General features: G+C 42.6%; 1 protein-coding gene across 5 annotated transcripts in view; it reads left to right on the plus strand.

Moving 5' to 3' along the window:
- Etv6 (ETS variant transcription factor 6) overlaps positions 1 to 15,126 on the plus strand; it is a 219,141-nt gene that overhangs the window by 150,920 nt on the left and 53,095 nt on the right. The window contains exons 2-3 of one of the 5 annotated variants that reach the window (XM_047549042.1): positions 13,613 to 13,815; positions 14,437 to 14,544. The exons of 3 other annotated variants lie outside the window; for them this stretch is intronic. The gene's annotated coding sequence lies outside the window, so the exon portion shown is untranslated. The remainder of the gene's footprint in view (positions 1 to 13,612; positions 13,816 to 14,436; positions 14,545 to 15,126) is intronic. One more of the 5 variants, XM_047549043.1, reaches the window with a different exon arrangement.

Genomic DNA, 15,126 nt, shown 5'->3' on the forward strand with positions numbered 1-15,126 from the left:
CAAGAAAAATCCCCTAGTGCTAATTCATTTTAAGCTTTGGCTTTCTTTTTGCCTAAAATTTATATAATACCACAAAATACATGTAATAAGATATTTGTTTATAAGGAGGCATCCTCCACTTTGTTCAGAGGGTTTTTTATTATTATTTTCTTGCTCATTATTGTAGATATTCCCCCATTTTGGAGAAAATGGACTATGTCAACACTCTTTGCAGAGTCTTGCACAAATCTCATTGCCACCTGAGGTCTGGAGAGGGTCCATGAGGATCCCTTCCACTTTCTGGTTGTACACTGTTGCCCAGGATCACAGCAAGCACAAGTCCCCTTAGAAAGTGATATGGGAATAATTCTTAGATATTCCCCCCAAATTAGCAAACCAAGGCAGCAAAGCCCCTTCAACTCCCACTTCCCTGACATTCACACACAGGGGGAGCTCTTAGGGGAGAGGTATACCTTGTTTCGGGGTCGATGTCCCTGTTTTCCTAAAACAGTCTGCCATCAGACTGGAAGAGGTTCCTACAGCAGGTGGGTCTGTTCTCCCCTTGGTAGTCTTTGACAGCGATCACAAAATCTTACTTTCTCTATTAAGTACACATTCCTAGGACTATTATAACAGAAGGCTTCTGTGAGTTGGGAGCAGCAAGGAGGGTGCAGTGTGAAGGTCTAAAGATTTAAAGGGTTTCATTTCTTCTGCGCTGGGGACTGTATTGTGTTTGAATGCAGTTTGGAATCTGCTTCTTCACCACAGGGGGAAATAGAAATCTGCCCTAAAGCTGCACAGAGACCCCAGCTGGTCTTTATCCTCATAGCTTAGTGATTTCCTGCCACCCAAGTGTCAGCAAGGAGGCTCCCTGACAGTCAGGAGACCCTAGGAAACTGGGCTGTGGCTACCTCTGACCAGGGGAGAGAGTCCCTGTGGGCACTAAGTCTCAGTTCACCCAGAACAGCTTTATTTTTCTGAGTGACTGCTTAGTCAGGCCTGTTCTTTCCAGCCAGAGCCCACAGCCAGGGCAAACCTGCCCTCCAGGAAATCAGAATTTTCCATTCTTCCTATTGGGAAGAATTGGATTCTAGGGAATATAATGCACATAAAGACTTAAATATTAAAAAACAAACAAAACAACCTCCTCCTTCCATCTCTTCCCACCCCTGCAGGGGCATGCCCACCTCCCTCTGCCCTGCATAGGCAGGAGCCTACTTCCCTGCCCAGTAGCTCCAGGCACTGTGAGCCATGAGGTTGGCTGTACTACCAAGCTCTAGCCTTTCAGTAGCACAGTTAATGTGGCCATGACTCAGAATTATGGGACCCCAGATGCTAAGGAAGTGAACTAACTTCTTTTCAGCACACAGCGGACTCATAGTCAACAGAATAGGTTTCATGTTCTAATGAAGCAGTGTGGAAACTCTGTCCTTGGTGGCCCTGTGATGTGTCTTCCCCTCACCCACCTCATCGCTTGCTGGCTTTTTTTTTTCATCAGAGCTGAGAAATCTAAATCCAGCCCACCCATTTGCTTTAAGGAAAGCCCCCCACCCCCACCAGCCAGCACACACACACACACACACACACACACACACACACACACACTCCTTACCCGAATAGGACCTTGAAAGATTTGTCTGAGGCCCATCCAGAGGTACATGTTGATTGTTGAATTCAGGAAAAGCTGGAAACATTTTTCACTCCATTTAAGGGATGGAGCCTTGGGTACAGGATTAACAACCACAGCAGTAATATAGAGAAATACACATGCAAAGTGAAAACTTACCAACGAAGAACAGTTTACAATTATATAGCACCTTCCTTCCAAGGAACACCAAGAACTTCCTTGTAAATTCTGCCCTATTCTCACAGAGCATGAATTATTTCCTAGAAATGATTTAGGCTCTTTTGGAAAATGCATTGATTCTTCTAACCGTCATGATCCCACTTACAGTAAAACCTCTATTATCTGATTCTCTGTGAATTGTAAAGCTGTTATTAACAGGCACATCACATATTTTACCAGTACAATGACAGCTGATGTTTATAATGGTGACCCCAAAGTTCTATAAGATCCTGAATTACCCACTCAGGAATCAAAGAAAGATTAAATTGTATTCAATAGCGTTTTTCATGTTAAGTGTCTATTTTATTATATTCAGATTTTTTTGGAGGAATTCAAGTGTTTGTCCACCATGATTTTCTAAGGCAGTACCAATTTAAAATATTTTATCCTTTCTTGTCCTTATAAACGAAATCTTATTCTAAAAAATTAATACTTTGGGACCAAACTACAAATGATTGGATTTCAAACTTGAAGTGGAAACAAAATTGAGTTTTTAGAATAGTTGCTGCAGACAGAAAATATAAAAAGTGTGAGACAGATCACCCCAAATACTCAGCACTATTACTCTTAGAGATCTTGGCCCAGTGGCACATGTTGAGTTATGCCTGGGCTTAACTATAGGTTAGTGGACTACCTCATAAATGGTTCAGATTGATGATGTCTTGTTGAGCACTCACTCTCTTCTGTCTTTTTCTCAGTCTTCGTGAGATGCCTGTATTATTTTATTTTATTTTCATTTTTTTATTTTTTGGTACTGGGGATTGAACCCAGGGTCACTCAGCTACTGAGCCACATCCCCAGCTCTATCTATATTTTATTTTGAGACAAGGTCTTGCTGAGTTGTTCAGGGCTTCGCTAAGTTGCTGAAGCTGGCTTTTAACTTGAAGTTCTCCTGCCTCAGCCTCCTGAGCTGCTGGGATTACAGGTGTGCAACATTATACTATGTCATTGTCTTGAAGGAAACAGTATGAAGAAAAATAAATTCAGTGTATAATTAAGAGAATTTATCCAAGAAATTAGAATTCTACAAGTGCTTAGGAAAAAGGTTAAGACAAAAACACACCACAGGGAAAGAAATGTGACCAGAGTCCCCCTGTCTCCCATGACCCTGCTTTCCACCAAGCCCATTTAGGAAACAGTGAATGCTGCTACTTAAGGTGGCCGTAGTCCAAGAGCAGGAACCCAGGGGTTGCTTCTGAAGGTTAAACATAGAAAAATGAAAGCCTGAGTCAACAAGGGCCTAAAGGAGAAGGAGACAGAGAACCTAAAGCAACAGAAAAATGTATACCCAGCTCTACTGTGATGCATCAGTTCACACACCTGACTGCAGAAGTCACCTCATGTCGCAGAATGGAATAGCCTCTTATCATTTAATAGTGTTTTATAGTGTCAGAGACCCTTTATGTCCATCCCTCATTTGACTAAAGCACTAGGCTTCTAATTCCTCTGATGCCCATACTACCCTGAGATATGGTAAGGTATTTAAGGTGACTTGTCCCCAGGGCCTAGTTGTAAGTAGGTTGGAAGTACATGAACAGACCTTTTAGAGGACACTAATCCACAGTGCCACCTCTGCTTTGGGAATTCAGTGTATTCAATGAGCCCCAAACTGAGAACTAGAAAACTTTTCAGTTCTAATCCTGACCCTACCTCTAACTAGTTGGGCAACTTCCATCCAGCCACTTAACCTCCTTCTCTTTGGGTTGCTCAGCTGTAAATAAGAATAATTCTGTCCACACCACTACCTCACCTGGCTATTGGGAAGACCGAATGAGATAATGTGTGTGGAAGCACTTTGCAAACTGTGAAGTGTCGCCAGCCATTTCTCATGATTTGCTCAGAGAGGGATATCCAGGAGAAGAGCTTCATGTGGAATGATGTAGGCTGAGGGATGTTTGTCAGCCAACACAACAAAGAAATTCATTGACAGGGCAGAGGAAAGGGCGCTGCAGTTGTTGAAGGGTGAGAAACTCAAAAATGATGCAAAAGGCAGTTTCATTGTAGTTTTTACTTTTTAAAATTCTTTTCTCTGCTGTGATGTGATGGGGAACCTGAACTTTGGAGTCAGACAGGCTGGGCTGCAAGTCCTGCTTCTACCATTTCCTGAACTCAGGACCTTCACGCATCTGACTGTGTCTGCATTTTCTCATCTGGAAAAGGGGAACATTGGTATTTATCTTTCTGTTGTATGAAGATGAACTAGCATCTCCAGAGCACTGTGTATATCATAGAATTTTTTTAATGTATTTTTTTAGGGTGTACATGGACACAATATCTTTATTTTATTTTTATTTTATTCTTTGTATGTGGTGCTGAGTATTGAACCCAGCGCCTCACATATACCAGGCAGGCACTCTACCACTGAGCCACAGCCACAGCCCTCATAGAATCTTAATTTAATATTCTTTTAGTTCTTACTATCTAGAGGCATTAGAGATCCTGTTTGCTTGATGCCCCTATAGCATCTACTGTATTGTAACGTGGAATCTCAAAAAACACGAGTTAGCGATGAAGCATATCAGAAAGGAAGATGTCTCTCTGATGCCAAACAAGGAAAATGTAGGAGGAAGAACAGCCAATACATAAATCAATTAATTGGGAGGAGAGGTGAAAAAAATGTCTCACACACTGGCCTTGTATTACAAATCTAAGGACTGATTTCCACTGATGATCTCAATGTCTACCTAACTAATAATATAGTTTTCTAGTCAGAAACAGGATCATGTAGGGTGCATTTAGTTTTAATGCACAAATCATTATCACCTGTCAAGGTCTTTTTGCTGTGGCCACCAACAGAACAGTTAGGCCTGGCCAGCTGCTGTGCCAACTCAAGTGCATGAACCCTTACCAGGACAGATTCCTTAGGGATGCAAATAGGCTTGCATTTGGAGCTTAATGCCTACAAGGGAAAAGTGCATATGCACTGATGACTTCAGCAGTGTTCTAGAAATCCTGTACACATATTCAAAGTGCTCCAGCCGCAGAAAGACATTTTTTAAGTTTCCTGAAAGTAGTGACTTCAGGAAGGCCTTAAGGAAGAAGAGAATTTCAAAAGGCACAGGTAAAGGAGAAGCATGTTCCTGCCACAGGGAGCATGTCTGAGCAAAGGCACACTGAGGAACGCTGGATCAGGACGGCTGTGAGTAAGAGTCGAGTGGAAGGGCCAGAAAAGTGCTCAGTGGGCCAGAATGTTCCTTTGGTGTGCAGTCATAAATGTACTTAATCAAAGGAGTAATGGAAATAGGTCTTAAGGAAAATTTCTCAAGGAACATTGTATATTCTCACTGAACATTTGGTATGGTTTTGGTTTCATACCATTTATAATACGGAGTTTGGTATCGCTGAACCTAAAATCTGTGCTTCCTCAAAAGATTGGCCATTCTTCCCTCAACTGGGTCCTATAAACTATTTATCATGGTTAGGATCTTAAATATCCCCAAAGGTCCATGTGTTGAAGACCTGGTCCTCATTCTGTGGCACTGTTAGGAAGTGATAGAACCTATAGGAAGTAGGGCCTAGTGGGAGGATGTTAAGTTGTTGGGGTTGTGCCCTTGAAAGGGATATTGAGACCCTGGCCCCTTCCCCTCTCTCCCTTTGCTTCCTCCTGCCTTGAGGTGAGCCGCTTTGCTTCACCATGTGCTCATCACTGTGATGTTCTGCCTCACCACAGGTCCCAGCAATGAAACCAAGTGACAGTAGACAGAAACCTCTGAAATCATGAGCCAGAATAAACCTTTCCTCTTTTATTTTTCTCAGGTATTTTTTCACAGTGACAAAAAACTAACTGAGACACTGCTCATCAAGCCTTAGTGTGCCTCTGGTCAGCCCACTCCCTGCAGTCATTACAGATGGGCACCATGTTGTCTGACCTATGGTCCCACCCCTTCTTCTGCATGTCCTAGATACCTCATCTCCTCTTTCACAAGAGTTAGCCTGCACTCTTCATGCTTCTTACCTCCATCTTATTTGTATTTGTTCCCAACCTTATCACTCCCTCCTATCATAGTGGAAGAGGATTTCCCAACCCAGCATACAGGTATTCTTTCCCAAGCTCTGTCTCCTCTATATTCAGCCTTCTTATCATCTGCATTTAATTCTCTCTCATCTTGAAAGAAACCTGCCTAGATTCTACATCAGCCTTCCCTGCTACACCAGATCTTCTCTCCTTCATAGCCAAGTTTTGGAAAAAAATTATCCATACACAGTCCTCATTGGCTCACCTCCCATTAATTCCTGCTGCCCCTCTGCTGTGGCTGCAGTCAGTAGATGTTACATTCATGGGACATGCCTTGGTCCTCCTTCCCTTGACTCTGTCTCTGAACACTGCCTGTAGCTCACTCTGTCTTGGCTCAAAAAATGTCACTCCTCCACTCTCTTGTCTCCTGCTGTCCCATCCTACAAGAGCACACCGTTTTTAAAATTGCTTGCTTCTTAAATGTTTTTCTGTTGAAGCCTGTGTGTATCCCTGGTTGCTTCAGCAACCTTCAGTATGATAGCGATGAGCAAATTATTTTTTTTTTTAAATCTCTATCCATAGGTCTTTCTCTTAACTACCAGATGCACGTATTCAACTGCCTGCTGGGCCCTCTTTACCTAGATATCCCACAGTCTCCTCATATTCAACAAAACATATTACATCTTAGCCTCTCTGGGCCCCCGCAGATCGGGGTGGATAGGCACCACCATCCATCTACTTATAGGAATCAGAAACCTGGGTTTTGTCATTGCTTCCTCCACATTGAATTAATCTCCAGGTTCCATCAATTCTACCCCCATAATATCATGAGCCCATCCTTTTCCCATTCCTTCTGCTTTTGTTCAAGTTAACAATGTCTGTCATCTCCATTTCTGCAACAGCCTCTGACCAGTCTTCTCGTACCAGTCTTACCCTGATCTGATTCATTCTCTACTCTGCAGCTGGAATGATCCTTGGAAACAATATCTGATTATGTTACTCCCTTGTTTAAAATCCTTCAATGACTCCATGTAACCTTAGGATACAGTCTAAACTCAGTACAGCAGACAGGCCCTTCTTAATAACAGCCAGCATTCATCAAGTGCTCAATCTATGCCAGGTACTATTCTGAAGGCTTTACACATAGCCCAACATCTTTAATGTCTCATTTTCCTGATGAAGGTTCTGTTACTATCTCAAGTTTTGCAGTTGGAAACTGAGGCACAGAAAGCTAGTGAGGGAGGCTAGATTCAAACCCAGGTCACCTGACTCCAGGGCCACCCTCCTAACCACTATACAACGCTGTCTCCTCTGTGTGGCATAGATTCTTATACATTCAGAAATACTTGTTGAGGACCTAGAATGTGCCAGAAACTGCTTGAGATATTTGGAGCTATAGCAGAAATCAAAACAAAGATCTATTTACATTCTAATGAATAAAATGAAGAAGAAACAAGGTAAGTAGTAAAATAGATTAGGTATAAATGTTAAGGAAAAATATAACATAAGATAAGGAGGAGTCAGAGAACAGATCTGTGATTCTGAGTGGAATGTCCAGGGAAGACTTTTAAAAGAAGGAAGGCTATCTAGGAAGGGAATGCTTCAACTGAAGGAACAAAGGCCCTGGAGTAGGAATGTGCCTGACATGCTTGAGGAACAACACAGAGTTTAGTGTGGCTGGAATAGGATGAGGGAGGTGGTTCAAACAGGGGTCAGAGCTTGTTGAGCTCAAAAGATCACCTTAAGGACTTGTATGTGAACTCTGAGTAAGATGGTAAGTCACCGGGGGATTTTGAACAGAAGAGGGACATGTTTTAAGTGGATCCTTCTGGCAGATATGTTGATAATAGACAGTCAGGAAGCACTGGTAGAAGCTGGGAGACCAGGGACTAGGAGAGAGTGGAAAATGGTGGCTGGGACTCACTGTGGGAGCTGCAGATATGACAAAAGCAGTCAGATCTGGGTGTATTTGAAAGGGAGCACCAACAGCATTTGCTGATGGATTGGAAGGGGGTGTGAAAGAAAGAGTAGACAAGGATGATCTCAAGGTACAGGGCCTTGGCGATCGAAAGAATGGAGCTGGTATTCTTGAGACAGGAAAGACAGAGTAGCAGATGTGGATGAGCACTGTCTGGAGGTCAGTTTAGGAGGGATCAAGTCTAACATGCCTATTAAGCATCAAAATGGAGAGAGGCTCTGTTGCCTCCACCCCACCCCCACTTAAACACACACTTGTGTGCATCTCATGTTCTAGTCGTGCTGAATGACAGTTTCCCAGACTGGTTATGCTGTTTCATGTGTGCATGCCTTTGCATCTGCTGTGCTTCCTGTCTGGAAAGCTGTCACCCCATCCTTCAGTCAGAGTCTTCCCTGGTTGTTCACCGGTGCCCTGAATGGTAAGTGCCTTTTACATTCCTTGCTTCCCTACCAGACCATAAAATCCAGGTGTCATCCCCCTTGACATTCCCTGTCCCTAACACAAGATGCTGTGCATAGTGGATGCCTTCTAGATGGGCAGACACCTGGGTGAGTGAACAGGGAGATGGACAGATGAGCACTCCGCACAGTTAGACCACACTGTTTTGATGGTGATGATGGGAATTCCCCTGGAACAGGGCCAGGTGAGATGATCACCCAGATTTAAATGAAAGAAACAGCAGATGTCAGGAAGTTTGTGTGCTAATCCTGCCATGTGCATTAGAACACTCCAGCATGAATCCCCTTTCCCGCACACTGTCCCCACCTTCTGACCCCAGCGCTGACTCCTGGTCTTGTTAATCTCCAGCATCAGTAAGCATGTTCTTTCTACTTTTGCACATCCAGGTCTGTGGGGGAAATTTTGATTATAAAACCGGAAGAGTGTTTAACCTAATGACGTGCTGCAAGCTTGCTTTCCCCGGGCCTCCGGGCCTGCCAAAACCATCAGGCCTCATTATTTAGGAAGCCGCTGCAGCCAGGCATTACTAATTTGGGCATTACTAATTCCAATGCCTATTCAGGCAAATGAGCAATGAATGTAAAGTGCTTTTGTCAGTGAATTGCAGTGAAGGGGGATGGAGGGAGTCAGGGGAGAGAGATAGAATATTTGAGTTTCGCTTCATTTCCAGAAAGGACAGCCATTGCTTCCTGGAAGCTGCGCTTGGCAACGGGCATGAAGAATGGGAAAGATTTATTTCCCTTTGCCAAAGCTCCATAATTCAACTTGAGTATTTCAAATCGATACATTTCTTGCAAAGTTTCCAAGGGCCGCATTAAAAAAGCCGTTTTTAAAAATTATCAGTCCACAACAGCATCCCCTGGTGCTACTGGCATGGCATGTTGGGGATGGGGCGGGCCTTCCAGACAGACAAAACCCTAATGGAGAAAGGAGGTGGTTAAAAGCACAAAGGTGGGTTGGCGCTGAGAGCAAGGCCAGTTGCACCTGCAGGGCCCCTGGCAATGCACACCTCACTGGTTTTGTGGGTTCTTTCTGAGAGGAGCAGCTGCCTGGCTCCTGGGAAGGCTTGTGTATAGAAATCAATGACTATAACTCCGTATTTCTTTGATGGTACAGTCTGTCACTGAGTGTAGGACTCACTGGGAGGTCCTCACCACGATCCAGGGTGACTGAGTTGTCCAACCAACAGACTACACTCAAGTTTTTGTGAATTTTTAAAAATTCCATATTTCTGGCATTAAAGACAGAAGGTTGTGTGCCTTTATTGCTGTTGTTTTAAATCCACCAGAAATTCCTTCCATTGGGAAAATTTATCTTCACTGAAATCGTTCCTTAATTCTCCGAATGTGAGAAGCCATGCATTCCCACCCTTGACGCCCAGGGCCCCCTGGGCCTCGCAGCCATCTCATTGTGTTCCCTCTGGATGGGCTCTGTGTTCCCTGAATGTAGTGGTTTCTACACTTTGGGCTGTGACCCCATTTACTGTGGCCAGAGACCCCTGAGTTTAATTATCATGTTTCTTTTACTTGCTGCCACAGTACACAGCAGTGGTTCACCAAGAGACACAAGAAGATTGGTGCTCTTTTTTATAAGACACTGGAGGGATGCTGTCTTTGAAATATGAAATATTCTGGGACAAAGTCTGGGAAGATAGCTCAGACAATAGCATAATTCTCAGAAGCTTCACATGAAAGCACAGTAGCTTGATAACAAAACTAAAGCCCATGGGCAATACTTATAAACAAAACTACGTAAAAGTATAACCCCAAGATGCAATGGAGTTTTTGATGGACCTTGGAACAGAAAACCCCAATAGCCAAGAGGTATTCAGTGGAAATGTGGAGGCATAGTGGAAAGCAGGAATCTAGTAGTTTTGCTCTTTCCAGCAGCAAAGTGTGACTGACCCATGGGGGACCTGCAGGATGTAGTTCTGGGCTGTGAACTCGGCACCTAACCAGCTGTATCCACTTTCCAGGGCAGCCCTACACTATGGAGAAGCTGCTGAAGCAAATGGATCTGGATAGGTACAACAGAGACCTGGGGAAAAGCTCCCCAGAAGAAAACAGATGGGAGAGATTTCAGAAAGCCAGCCACCATATATTTGAACATTGTGTGAAAAACAATTGAAGAGAGAGCTGGGTTAAGTTGGAAGCATGCCATTACCTAAAAGTTCAGGGAAAACAAACGTCACATGAAAAATGAGTAATAGAAAAGTAGTGAGGTCAAATTCCATACACAGTTTTTATAAGGTAGAAGAAAGCAAGGAACAGAATAGCATCCCTAAAGAAAGCATGCCAAAACAACATGTCTTTGGAACAGTCAGAATGGTCACCCACTTCTAAATTTTCTAGAAGAAATTAAGAAAAAGATCTAAAACCTCAGAGGGGGAGACAATGTTAAATTAGAATTCGAAAAAACTTAGATATAAAATGACAGAATTTAGGAAAGGCTTAAAAATAAAGAGGAAAATATGTCAGAAATGAAGAGTAAACTAGTAAGAAGATAAGGTGGGCCTATTTTAAAAAGTAGATTTTAAAGAGAGACAGAAGGTGGAAACAAAAGTTTTTAATAAAAAAAGAATATAAAAACAATTCAAGAGAAAGTGACACATTGAAGAAGGCAAAGAAATTTCAACCTGTGGATAATAGGATTCTCTGTAGTAGAAAACCAAAGCAAGCTCTTGTCTGTGTAACTCCAGTCTGTGCTCTGTCTGCACATGGCAATCTCCTCTGTGTTTCCTTATAAGGACACGTGTCACTGAATTTAGGGCCCACCTGCAGAATCCAGAATGATCTCATCTCAACATCCTTAATTAAGTTACATCTGCAAAGACCCTTTCTCAAATAAGGTCACAGTGACAGGTTCCAGGGATTAGGACGTGGACATATCATTTTTTGGAGGAGACAGCGGGAGGGGCACACCATTCAACCCTCTGTAGTCAGCAAGCTAGTAGGTGACAGAAACAGGATTCAAATTTTGAATTTGGACTTTAGTTTATAAAAAAATTGGTTAAAGGAGACTTTTAGTAATTCCATCAAGTTTGCAGTTCTTGCAAAGAAATACAAATGGCCAGTACGCTTTCATAGTAAGATAATAGGTAGTCTGCAAATCTATGGGAGACCTCACCTGAGCAGAGGCTCTGCTCAACCTTGGGAAAGTGTTTTTACACTTTGTGACTGAGCATTGCTTGCATCATCAGCTGTGTGCTGCTCATTCTCTTCCCAGTTTTCTCAGGTTCCCATCTCAAAGTTAAAAATAAATAGAGGTCTCTTCTCAGAATTCAGACTCCGTATCATAACATGCATCCCTTGTCTGGTGCAGAATGAAAATGACCTTTGAAGAGTCATAAGCCCTAAGTGCCTATGGGGGAGAGTAAGTCCAGGTCTCCTTCCTAAGGCTGCTCTGTGTCCTTGACACTGAAGGACCACCTGGCTTCTTCCTTGACTGCCTATGAAAGTCAAGTGGGAATGGATCACACTGACTTCAAAATTTTCCCCTTTACGAGGTTTGTCTTCCACAGAAATTGCCATGCTTCATCCAACGTGTGAATAATGTAAATCTTCAGATAAAACGATGGAGTAAGAGGGCCCTCAGGTGTCCCTGTGGCCACTGAGCCCCCAAAGCAGTGACAGAGTTTGTGTTGTTGTTGTTTTTGTTTTGTTTTTTTCTGACTCCCTGTGACTATTCCCATATCCATGGTATCAGTAACTGTTACAACTCTGGAACTAGTAACAGTACTTTTTAATCCATAAATCTAAAAAGACATTTCCCAGTGAATAAAGAAGGATTGAGGGTATGAGGACAGAAGTCTGTCACACACGCACACACACACACACAAGCATGTGCGTGCACACAAGTGGAACACGATCATCTTTAAATAGAAGTTGCTTGTCCAAGTTTGATTTTTTTTTTTTTTTTTTGTTTCATGAGGCATCAGCAACGCTGTTAAAATGATTTCATCCTGCCTGTGCTGTCATCCTGCCCCTTGGATGCTGATTCAGCGTCAGCTCAGATGGCCTCTCAGAGGAGACTTGACTCAACACTCAGAGGCCACCAGCAGGCCCCTGGAGACTCTTGGAGTTCCTCTCCCAAGAGTCAGGGGAGAGGAGAGGAAGGAGGCATGGAGTGAAATTTTCCTTAAAAGGAGACATTTCAAGAAAAGCATTGTTGTGGAAGTATTTTAGGTCACTGTACACCCCTGGTTCAATCTGTCTTTGGGGCCCTAATATATATATTTTTTCTGAGGCCTATGGAGTTAGTGTTGTAAAAATTAAAACACTTCGTTCACATCCTTCTTCAGTTCACGCCTCCCCAGACCCCTCCCCCCCACCTCCCATTCACCTCTGGGGTTCAGTGATATTCAGTGATAGCCGGGATTGTCTCCCTCCATCCTGAGAAAAGGCAGCTTGCTTTTTCACATTTGCTAAGAATAAAGGGAAGCCCAGGAGGGAAGGGGACAGGAGCAGCTGAACCACACAAAAGGCAGCCTCTCCCATACCAGCGATTGGGCTGAGCTGGTCCCCGTCCAGAATGAGAATGAGTTTTATTCTTGTTATACTTTGCAGAGAAATGTTCTGTAGACTGTGGCTGTGGCAGGCACAAGAGATCATCTGTGTGTGGTTTAAAAGAGCAAGAGGAGAAAGAAAGGATATTCATTCTCTTATTTAGAAGCCCTTAGTACATCATCCCTGTTCTGTGAATCATGCATGTCCAGCAGGATCTTTGTGTTCTCTGTACCCCAAAATCACCTTCACACCAGCCTTCTACTAGTGGTTTTGATTTGCTCAAATCTGTTTGAGAAACTTCCAACTCTTAATATTTATTTTCATAAATTTTTTTTATTCTTAAAGTTGACCTTCTTGTGGGCATAAATTTGGTGACTTTCTGCACTGCAATGTGGAAAACTCTGCCCTTTTTGCCTCTTTGCTTTAGAAGCACCTCTTCCAATATTCTCTCTTCTTGTATAGTCACATTGCCTCACTCTTCATAGATGAAAATTTACAGTGATGAATCTTCACTAGTTTGAATAAAAGCTTTCATTATGTTAGCAATGATTTTTAACATACCTAAGGAAGGAACATTCCCCATTTAAGGTCAGGTGTACTTTCAAATGACACCCAGAGTAGCTTTTTTTTTTTTTTTTTTTTTTTTTTTTTGCGGTACTGGGGATTGAACTTAGGGCCTTGTGCTTGCGAGGCAAGCACTCTACCAGCTGAGTTATCTCCCCAGCCCCCAGAGTAACTTTTATAATTTCATCTTCTCCCCACTTCAGAGTGAGAAGAGGGTACCTTTCCTGCCTGTCTCTCTCTTCTGTTTTCCTCCCCACAAAATATTGGAGAAATGTGTGTATGTATTTCTCTTCTTAAATCTAACTTGTTTTTGCACTGTATTACAGGCACATGCTGTTAGACGCATTTGCATATGTGATGCTGAAAAATGCTAAGTTGATTCTCCAATGATCCATGCATAAACTTGAGGTGGTCTGTAAAAGTTGAAATCGAAGACAGATATTTCTGAGCCTGTGCCTATGCATTTCAAAAGAGGGTTAATTGCTCCCCTGAACTCTCAAAGGGATCCTTTGCTTCTGAAAGTTGAGAGGTACTGCTCTGATCTATCCCCAGCTTTCCATTACCACTGTACCCTCCCCATCATCTCTCTTTTCAGTGACTTCAATTAAATTGTTGATGCCTAGTTCTTCATGAATTTTTTGCATTAGCTTTTAATTTTTAAAATATAATCAACCCTTGGTATCTGCAGAGGATTGGTTCCAGGACCCCTGCAGATACCCAAATCCAAGTTTAGCATAGTATTTGCATATAATCTACATGCATCCTTCCATATGCTTTTTAAATATCTCTTGATTCCTGTCAGTAATTAATACAATGTAATGCTGTATAAATCCTTGGTGTACTGTATTGTTTAGAAAATAAAGTCAAGAAAAATGTCTGTATAGATTCAATTTTTTAAAAATATTTTCAATCCACAGTTGTTTGAATCTATGGATATGGAACCCATGGATTATGTAAAGTTGACTGTATTTTATTAAACTGTCACTATTTATCTTAATTACTAAGTTGTTAAAAGTTCTCCTTAAATGGTGCAAATACTTCACTTGCCTCCCCCTTGTCTGGGCCCTGAGTGGGCTTCTACTCAACTTGTGTTCTTCCACCCTCTCACTCCATATCATTGTTTATGACTCCTCTTGACCTGTTTTCCCAGCCTGTGCCCTGATGATAAGTTTCGAACAGTTGACAAGAACCCTGCTCCAGCTTCTGACCCTCCAGTGAGCAGCAGAAAGTAGTTCAGACTCCTGAGATACATGGCAAGGTACAGCTAGTCTGCTCTCTAGGCTCTGCTCTCTTCCTGACCCCTCAAAATGCATGCCTCACTACCACATATCTGGTGCAGTGCTAGGCTTTATAAGGACTATTGCATTTTATACTTAGATTTGCCTGTGAAGGTGAAAACTATCCTTGTCCCCATTTGCACATGTCTCTTACCACATCAGGCTTGCTATCCAAAAGCAGAAATGAGAAGGAATCTCGAGAGTAGTGTGAGGGTCAGTTTCAAGCCATGGGCCAGTTTTTCTATCAACAGGTTTTCTGCCCAAACCCCTTTGAGGTTAAGTCAGAAAATCTGCAAAATGAAGTTTATAAGAAAAAATAATTTGAGAGAATCATATATGACTTTAGATCTAAACATTAGCATAAAGAATCCCTGTTCTTGGGGATTTGACGTGAGGATAACTTTCCAGCCTCCACTTGGAAACTGAGTGCTGAGATTCAGGGTAACCTTGAGGACAAAAATAGGAAGTGTTTTGGAACTTCCAAGTCCCTAGTGACAGAGTTTGTGTGCAGAAAGCAGTTTTGATCAAAGAGTACATCCAAGGTTAGAGACAGACCCAGAGGA

The sequence above is a fragment of the Sciurus carolinensis genome, chromosome 4 (genome assembly GCF_902686445.1).
Source record: "Sciurus carolinensis chromosome 4, mSciCar1.2, whole genome shotgun sequence".
Taxonomy (NCBI): Eukaryota; Metazoa; Chordata; class Mammalia; order Rodentia; family Sciuridae; genus Sciurus; species Sciurus carolinensis.